Source organism: Anguilla rostrata, chromosome 10 (genome assembly GCF_018555375.3).
Source record: "Anguilla rostrata isolate EN2019 chromosome 10, ASM1855537v3, whole genome shotgun sequence".
NCBI classification, from domain to species: Eukaryota; Metazoa; Chordata; class Actinopteri; order Anguilliformes; family Anguillidae; genus Anguilla; species Anguilla rostrata.
Window position 1 is genome coordinate 5,756,007 of NC_057942.1, and position 9,780 is coordinate 5,765,786.

General features: G+C 46.7%; 1 protein-coding gene across 7 annotated transcripts in view; it reads right to left on the minus strand.

Annotated features, from left to right (window-relative positions):
- taok3a (TAO kinase 3a) overlaps nucleotides 1-8,387 on the minus strand; it is a 51,038-nt gene extending 42,651 nt beyond the window's left edge. Inside the window, exons 1-2 of one of the 7 annotated variants that reach the window (XM_064353657.1) lie at nucleotides 7,896-8,212; nucleotides 5,830-5,898 (exon numbers count right to left, since the gene is read on the minus strand). The gene's annotated coding sequence lies outside the window, so the exon portion shown is untranslated. Of the gene's footprint in view, nucleotides 1-5,829; nucleotides 5,899-7,156; nucleotides 7,178-7,324; nucleotides 7,644-7,695; nucleotides 7,822-7,895; nucleotides 8,214-8,252 lie in introns of those variants that run through there. The other 6 variants (XM_064353655.1, XM_064353660.1, XM_064353654.1 and 3 more) reach the window with 6 other exon arrangements.
- Nucleotides 8,388-9,780: the final 1,393 nt, after the last annotated feature.

The following is a 9,780-nucleotide window of genomic DNA, read 5'->3' on the forward strand; positions in this document are numbered from 1 at the left end:
CTGCTCAGCCCCCAGCTCTCCAAATTTCACATGCACTAAGCATGTCATGGACTTTGAATTAAAAAAAAAAGGATTATGGAATTGGTGCCTTTTGTTTAACTACCCCCCCCCCCCCCCCCCAGTGTACTCTTGAACATCGGTTCCTCAGAAACCATGGTTCCCTCTTTCAACAGATGAATCAATGTTAAATAATAAAGGGAAGACGTTTTCGGCAGGAAAAACTGACACGCTTCAGATCGAGTGGCAAATCTGGTTCGGCGGTGGCGTCACGTGCAGAGATGGAAAAAAATCTTAACACTTTTCATCTTTCTGGCGTTTGATAGAAGTGTAAAAAGGAAGTTCTTTCTCTTTCGCTCTCAAACTCGTACGCACATGCACACACACACGGGACACACACGGGGCACACACACACAGGGGCACATGGGACGTTTGCTACTCAAGAGAAAGCACTGACGGGTAAGACAGCCAAACCCATCAGTCACTGGGACTGTGGCATTGTAACCCAGATGTTCCACAGAGGGGGGGGGGGGGGGCGACATGGCCGTTTATTTGTTGGCCTTGATGTCATTTCTGCATAAGATATGAAGGCTGGGAGACGTGCTGTTCACAGGAGGGAACTTTTTCTGAACGTTCAGACTCACTGACGAGACCGAAGACAAGAGCTTTTCTTTCATTCAGTTCAGCTGCCAACTACCGATCCCTGAATGGTCATTTCCTGATTCATCAGGGGCTAACCCCCCCCCCCCCCTTAACCGAGCAGAGGAGGTCCAGTCACAGACTTGTCAAGAGCCCAGTCTAATTTTTCATTTCTTAGGGTGGGATGAATTGCTTTGAGTCAAAATAATCAGGGAATCTACAGAAGCACATTAACAGAGCTTCTTGGTTTTCACCACTGCAGAATAAGGGCTGGAGAATAAGGGGTGGAGAGTGCTGGTCTGCCGTCCAGTCAGCCTTTCCGTGAGCAATCCTAAAGCTCACAGAGGCCGTGCGGCGAGTCACCCCCCCCCCAGGAGAACGCCAGCGAGGACGCGGAGGCACGCGCGCGTCATAATCACGTTACGCAAGGCGCCTTCCGCAAAAAAGGGGGCCGTTGAAAGTACAAAGGCCTCACGGCGGACTTGGGGGGGGGGGGGGTGGGGGGAGGGAGAACAGGGACCGCTTCACGGCCTCGCTCCACACTGAGAGGAAACGCGATCCCACCTCAAATCCTGTCCTGTCCTGTTCTCCTCCCCCTCCCCGCCCATTACAGGCAGTTCACCTGACAGCACACAGCCACGGCAGGTGCCACTTCGCTTCCAGCCACCCGCCCGCCACGGCCTCCTTCCCATGGTGCTCCTGTGTTTGAATAGCAGCGAGGACGGCCTGCGATTGGTCCAGCCCCCCGCAGCCCCGGCGTGAAGCCGACGAGGGGTCCCGCGGAGGACACCGGACAAGTGCGCCCCGACGGAAGCAGCTGGGGGGGGGGGGGGGCAAAATACGAAAAGAATCCCACAATCACAGCTGCCGTTACACCAGGAGGAGAAAAAAGAAGAAAAGAATCCGAAGCGGACGGAACGGAGGGCTGTAATTAAGGCTCCTCGTGCTCCGCTCCACACCCACCGAGGTCGGCTCGGCAGGAATGCGCCGCTCGAAAAGCGAAGGCCGCGCCAGGGAGGGAGCCGCGGCTCGGCGAAAAAAACGGCAGCTCGAGCGGAGCGCCGCGGAAACAAAGGGATACAAAGAAACGGCCCGGTCCGCACGTTTGCGAAGAAAACGACGCGCACAGAAAGACCTCCGTCTCCCCCCGGGGAAAGGTGTCGGCTTCCCACCGAAGGGACGTTTGCCTCAAACAGCCCACTGAGGTGTTATAAAGGGAGATTTCAGCCATCCAGTGAGTTCAGTGCTAAAGAAAATAAGCCAGGGGACATCGGCGAGGCGCTTCAGCAGGGCTGGTGCGTGTGCACTTAGAGGTGTGAATGAATTCACTTCAGACCGGAGCACGTCGAGCTTCTTGGAAAATAAAATAAGCACGGCGCAGAGGCAGCTAATGAATAGTGGCACTTATTTAACTTGAAAACGGATCTGACTCGGTTCAATAGCGCGGACCCAGGCAACTCCCAGAAAACACCCCTAACTGGAACAGGAACCTGCTCTTTTTTTTCCTCCCCATTTTACAACGAAGGTTTCCAGCACAATCCCGAGAAGTTCCAGCCCAACAAGCTAAAGCCGCGACTTAGAAAAACAGTCCCGAACCGAGCTTATCGCTACAGGCAGAAGTAGCCGATCGCGAAACGGGCACGGTCTCCACGGGGACGTGAAAGGCTGTGGCCCCCGCCCGTACATGTATCACTCAGAGGGCCCAGGGACAGCAGAGCAGCGTAGTGGTTAGAGGACTGGGCTCTCGAGCCTCACAGGTTTGACTCCCGGCTGGGACACTGCAGTCGTAGCCCTGAGGAAAGCGCTGAACCTCAAACGCGCCAGGATACAACCAGATGTACATACGGACACTGTGTAAAAAAATGCGTAAAACGTTGCGTAGAGTCGCTCCAGTTTAATGGCGGTAATGTTCCGGGCGCACACGCCACAGCCCCGACTCAGACGCGTTCCCCGCGTTCCCGCGCGGCCGACTCACGGAGGGGAGCGTGCCGTTCCCACGCGCCTCTCATCTCCCGAATTCCCACAGCCGGCCTGACGACTCATACCCGCGGAGTCTGGATGACACGCGCGCGATTCACCAGCGCGCACAACCTGTGCGTGCGTCACGCACACGCGCACACACACACACACACACACACACACAGACACACACGGGCTCCGAATCGCGGGGGGAGGCGGTGAGAAGACAGGCTTTCGCAATAATGGCAAAACGCAGCGAAACCAAACTCGTCCAGTCAAACATCACACACCCGTTCCTCACACACTACCGCTAAATCCAGACTGACAAAGAAGCAGAGAAGAACCTTCGGATACTAAACTCTTAAATAAGCCTTTTTGACGAGGTTAAGAGGGAGGCCGTCGGAACCTGCGCTGGAACAGGAGCCGACAGACAGGACGGTAATCCGGCAGCCCTGACACTGGCGCTGGGTTTATTTTAACGGCACGACGTCGCCGATCTCCCACCGCAACGCCGGCCTGCCCGTGTCTTCTGGAATCACCGTTAAGGCTTGCATGCAGGAGCGCACACACACGCGCTCGGGGACAAAGCCATGCAGAGTTCCCCCGGCCATTTCAGACAGCGTCCTCACACGCGCCACTCCAAACCAGATCACTACGCAACATTAAGCCTGACAGCAGCGGCGGTTTAATATTTGATGTCTTATTTCTGCCACACCACATACGGCAGAACCGCTGCGCCACTGAACTGGCGTTTTAACTCTCCACTTCCTAATATATACTTTAAGTCGGGTTTTACTGAAGTAAGAGGCGGAACCAAAAAAAAAAAGTTACTCGTTTCCGTCAGGGCTACTTCTGGAGGTCGTACGGTATGCAAATCCGGGCACTTCGCTAAAAAAGGCGACGTGTCGGCAGCGGCGCCACGAGCTAAAAACGGGCCCCGGAGGCCAAAAGAGTCGCGATGAGTGTGTTCAGGAAGAGGCTTCAAACACGCACCCTAAAATACCACACGCCGGTTACAGGCATTCCTCCTTCCTCTCGCCCCCACCACTCTGAAAAAAAAAAAAAAACGAACGTTCGTCTACAAGACGGACAAAAAAAAAAAAGTGAAAAAGGGCTGCCTTGCCTCGCGCTCTGATCTTGCGATTAAGATGGCATTTCCTGGGGTGAGACCGCGCCACGTCGCGCCGGAGCAGAGACCCGTGGCGGTATTGACCCGCCACTCTGGGCCACGCCGGGGTTGTCCTCAACGCTCACCCACCGCCAGTTACAGCCGGTGGGGTCTCCTCAGGACGCAGACTGAGGGTTTGTTTATTTGGGACTATTTGGAACTGTGCTGAGACTTGCGAGGAATAACATTAGCCCCGCCCTTTATGCTAATCGCATACCCGCTAAAGCTGGCACTGCCGGTGGCGATCGATGTACACCTGCCCTATGATAAGGCGCTAGCAAGGCTGGCTTATCAACAGTGCCCCTTTTTACCACCTGCCATAAAACATAAACTAAGGTGATACCCTTTTTCTTGTAATACAGTAACAGGTGCAGCGTCACACAGTTGCTCCACACTTGTGTGTTCTGCTTGGAGCAATTCTACCACCGGTGCCAGAAAAACAACCTGTGGATCATTAAAAAGATGTCGTTTTGTGTGGTTTCTTTGATGCAGAGAACCTTTCCACATCAAGAAAAAAAATCCATCACAAATCACCTCCATTTCTGCTTTAAGTACTCAAAAACAATTTTTTTGCCGAAAGGGGGGAAGGAAAAAAACATTCCCACAGCTATGAATCCCCTCTCCTTGAGATTTGAAAACTTTATTCACACCAAGATTATACAAAGCCCTTTACAGAAGAGTTACTGTATAGTGATTAAGGCAGTTGCCAGGGTTTAAAGCTCTGCTCTGATGTTGGGCTTGTCTGGCAGTGCAGGATCCTGCCTCCTCAACACTGGCTGAATCAAAGATTCTATACACACACCAGATATACAGCTCCTGCATGCCTTCTGTCCATCCGGAGGTTCTAGCCAGTAGCAGGTCTTGCCGGTGTCACATTACTGTCCAAAGTTGTACCCCTGACCCTTTAAGAATTAGCAGAACATGCACCAAATTTGAATGCTTCGGCTTTAAACGGTGGACAGCCTGAACTGTCGATGGCGAGTATGTGGCTAAATCAGTACAGATTCTGTACGAGGCTAAGGAATCTGTGTCTATAGCTGCTGAACCAATCACAGCTGACCTCCGCCCGCTTTAGCACGCCCAGGCTGTCCAGATGGACGCCCAAACTTGACGTGGCAGCGGTTCCGCAGGCGAGCACGCCGACCCCATAATCACGCGTGACCCGGCGACATCTCCCCCCGCTCTCTACGTGTAGGAGGTCACCGAGCCACGGCTTAAAATGCTTTCAGTCGACGCGGATTTGAAGCGGACCGCTATCCCTTTAAGTTATCCAAGTCTATCCCTGGCTAATAGGCCATACACACACACACACTGAGGCAAGTGCATGTAGCGCCCAACATCAGTACCGCCCGGCACAACTGACCCGCCTCCAAATCTCCTGACATTTCGCAAACGACAGTATGATGGGTCGACGCCCATTTTCTACTAAAAACCTGCATGCAAAAAGCCATTCAGCTGTTATCCAAATTCCTCAAAATGGTGGAAAGGTCCAACCATGTGAGAAAGTGCACATTAAGAGCACAGAGCAGACACTGCTTGTGAAGAAGTGACCGGGGAATGTAGCGTAGCAACGTAAAGGCCCATTCTCACACGCACAGTGAATTTTCTCCGCTGAGCCAGACACACCTGTTGTGATTAATGATAAGGTGCACTTATCGCACTTAACACAGCTTCTTTAAAGACAGACTAAATCTCATCATGTTTGTGCGAAATGGTTTTAGCCCACATGAACCTTGCTAAATGACATCACAGATGTGCAAACACGATCTCACTTTCCACCCAAAACATGAAACAGACCTGTCTGTCAGTATACAGCCCAGGCCTAGTCAATTGTGTATGTGTCCTACAGACCAGATTACTACTGTGCGTGAGCGGGGGTGGAGGACTGTCAACTTGGATCTCAAGGGGGCAAGGCCTACATTTTACACACTCCAATGCAAGTGTTATTTTAGTTTCTTTTCTTCCCTGAATAATTCATTAATCTTGATACAATAAACACTGGAATGTCCCAGATACCAGCATTATCAGCCAGGCAGCCACTATTGCCCTGAAGTACAGCAGGTTACCTTTTAACTTCCTGTTCACGTCCCCGCAAGAGGCGATTCGACCAAGAGTTTCCAGGAGGGCTCAATGACCTAGTAGATAACGTGCCCAATGAGTATCATGCGTGAAACACCTCCATAAAAGTCACACCTTGAAACAACAATGAAGATGCATTTCAAATAAACTGCCCCAGCTCTTCCGCGTATAGGAGTCAGACATCACTTAATGCATTCCATTAAGTTATTCAGTACTGATACGAAACTCTTCGGGGAATGCGCCCCCCTCCTGAATAGAACTTAGTGCAATGATGTAATGCATCCAAACGTGTACGTTCGGTGAAAGAGCTTGCAATTCCACGTGAAGCTATGATCGGTCTATGAATTAACAGCGATTGTAATTTCCTGTGCATGGCTGGACAACTCATTCAATAGCAGACACCTGAAGACAATGTAGTCGTGTATGGTTCTCGGCGTGCGATCTGTACAAACGCGCAGGTTTGTCAACAATGGCTTGTATATCCGAGGTAAAGCAGAGACGGCGAACTGGTCATTAGAAGCCATACCAAACGATTAGCACAATCGCTGTCAAAGGAACGCTCACTGTATTGAGAATATAAGACCACATGCACTGTTCTCCGATGCCGTCTAAAGTCATGACAGGTTGTACTTATATCGACGTAGCGAGCTAGTTCTCTGAGAAATCAAGTACAACGCTGTACGGTATACTTTGAAAACCTTTATTTAAATAACAATAGCCTAGTCGAGTATGCTCTTAATATGACCCCTCGTTTATTAATCTAAAAATATGTATTAGTCACATTCTCTGGGGACGCGTTGCAAGTTAGGTATAGCTACACCAACGCGTGTGTTGTTGTTGAAATCATTTGAAACAATGTAACATTGGCCAGCCAGCGTCTCCTACCTCTCAACAGGCGCGCTTTCTAGACGTGCAAAACGCATTCATGCACCTTACCGTTTAAAACATTATTCATACGTCGGTTTTGTCTTGTTAACAAGACAACCAATTTGACACAGTCATTTTTCAATCGTTCGTAGCTATTTATATAGTGGTTTACTCTATATTACAACAAAAGATGAAGCTTGACCAGACACTAGTTTATTTTTTTAAATGTCAATATAAATTATAGCAAGCTAGCTTAACATGAGCACAAGAGTACAATGTTTCTACAACTAGTCCCAAATAAATACGATCACTAGTGCTAATCGTACATAAAGCTTTATCCTCTCTTTCTAGTTAAAATTACACATATGCTTTCAAATATATATAACGTTATATTGCTGTAGGAAATGAGACAGGCTGGCTAGCTAGCGACCTATTCGTTCGACTCACCCAAATTTAACTGGATTGCTAGCTTCTGTCGGGGTAGCAATTTATAGTCTTGCTTTACCAATTTTTTCTTCTTCAAAATAACTGTAGTTCAAAATTTGACAGACTAAATAATAATAATAAGACTAAATGGCTAGCTAGCTACAGCTCGCCAGTTCAACCGCTACTTACCCCGTGGGATCAAGTGCCTTTATAAACACAACGTCCGCTCTGTCCCTCTTAGAGAATTTCCTCTCATCGATAGCTAAACACGCAAATTATGTCTACTGTCTGAAATCGTCTGAATTGTCAGCTACAATTAGCTAGCAGTTGAGCGGCAATAGCTGGCTGGCTTACTACGCAACTGTGAAACTGATAGACAAATACGGTCAAGTCTAGCTAACTTTGGTTGGTTCGTTCGTTGGCGAGCTCTGTAGATAGCGACCAAATTTCCACTGACAGGCGATGGTTTTGAAATTTCACGAGATGTATGGTAGCAAGCTATCATGCGATGAAGTTGGTTAATTGTTTGATAGCTAGCTAAGTTGGATAACAGCACCTACTTTGAAAAGGAGCAGAAGTATAGTTCGCTGGTTTCCTAATATTCGTTTCTGAACCCCATGCAGGTGTTGTCGTTCCTGTATTTACTCATCCACGTTCAAATCGGCGGAAAAAGTTAACCCGCGTCAGTGCGTTCATCGTTTCAATAAAACTAGATATATCGATCAGACTAGAAACACTTTACACAAAATGACATACTGACCGTAGATCTTTGGTTCCTCCTTATAAAAAAAAGTTCGCGTTTAAAAAATTCAATCCGCCTGTGGGTCCTCAGACTTTCGATTTGTCTTGCAAAACCATGCAGTCTGACTTCCTGAATGAAGACTCGTTTTCCACTTGCACATACAGGCCCACAACGTCGTGACTGTCACTACCTACTTAGCAAGCTAGCTACCAACCCAGACGGAAATAAGTTCGTTTGCTCGCAAACTAGACAGCAAGCTGACAAGATAGCTAGCAAACTAGCTTCAGAGCAAGCTAAAATTGTTTAAACATTTCCTCAAGTTTTTTTTTTTACAGCTGTATATTAGTATCACACTACACAGATCATAATACTCACGTTTTGTGTTGTCAATCTAAGCTGTCATACAACATGACACATACAGATTGGACATTTTTCTCTATTTTCGGTTTACTCTCAAGAGGTGCGGTTCTATGTACAGGACATACTAATCGAGCACAGACTAAACTGAATAAGTTCTCGAGTGGGTGAAATATCGGTTATCGACGTTTTCTTTCTGATCAATATTTATAATTTAGTGTATATCGATACATTTAATAGGCCTGTGTGTGAGAAAAAAAAACTTTCAAAGAGAAAACTTAAATGTGTATTTCAATTACAATAGCCTACTCATTACATTACCATTCATTTAACCTACGGTATGACAGGCCTTCAAAGTCAGTGCATGATACTTCAACTGGTTGAATTCGTTTATTGAGGTCACCACTAAAATGGTTCAGTCAGCATGGAAAAGTATTACGCAAAACTGAACATTTGACAAATTGTCTATGTAAACTAAAAGAAAGGCACATGACTAGTCACTAATATAGACGTTTCGGCGGACAACTTATCCAGTTGCCTCTAAATTTGTATGACAAACTTCATTTTATTTATTCCTACATGCATGGTTTTATGTAAAGTGGGTTCAAAGGCACAAAGTTATCGTGAAACACTTTCCTCGTACATTACAGAGTGAGGTTCTTTTAAGAATGCAATTTAACTGCAACATATTGGAATGTGTTAAGTGAAATTGTTACGTTTCAATCGCACAAAAAATTCGTATGTCCTTTGATCACAGGGGTACACATCGCAATAATGCTCCAATAGAGATGTATCAAGCACAAACGCAATCCTAACAGGGCAGTGACATCTACTGTTGAAAAACAGTATGGCACCAGGAACCAGACTTGTGCGGTCTGTTATGTTTTCACATCCCATACATAGACCCCAAACCTACCATTTTAACATATGAAATCCTCAGGCCATAGAGGCTATTTTTGGCAAGCTACCAAATCCATGTGTGACTGCCAAACAGACAGACACAAAAACAGGCACGCAGTTGTTTAATCGCAGATCGGAGAGCAAATTGTCCTTCGTGTACTTAAGATGAAATATTTTGAAAAAATAAATATTATATTCAAAATCGTATTTAGCATGCCACCAATTGTAATTGAAATTGAACTTCATTTCCCATAAGCCCACGTGTTGGCGCCGTATTGGTACAAATTAGTATTTACAAGTAATTATTTTTTTAAATTAATGCAAATCAAAGGGAGATACATATAGAACATACGAATATTATTTTGCATGAAACATATAACGTAGTTTGAAAAGAAAGCGCGAAAATGTTTACCAACGATGAGATATTCTCTATGGCTATTCTTGCCCTCGAGCGAAATAAGGATCTTTTCAATGTGCCAGTTTAGATAGCGCACTATTCTAACATTTTACAAAAATATTAAACTAATTTATTTGAACAGAATCAATTTTAAAACAAAAAATATAGTTTTATATGTATATATAAATATAGTAATTTAATATAATAATGGAACTGATTTTGTTTTGGTCAGGCATAGTCTCGGCCTTC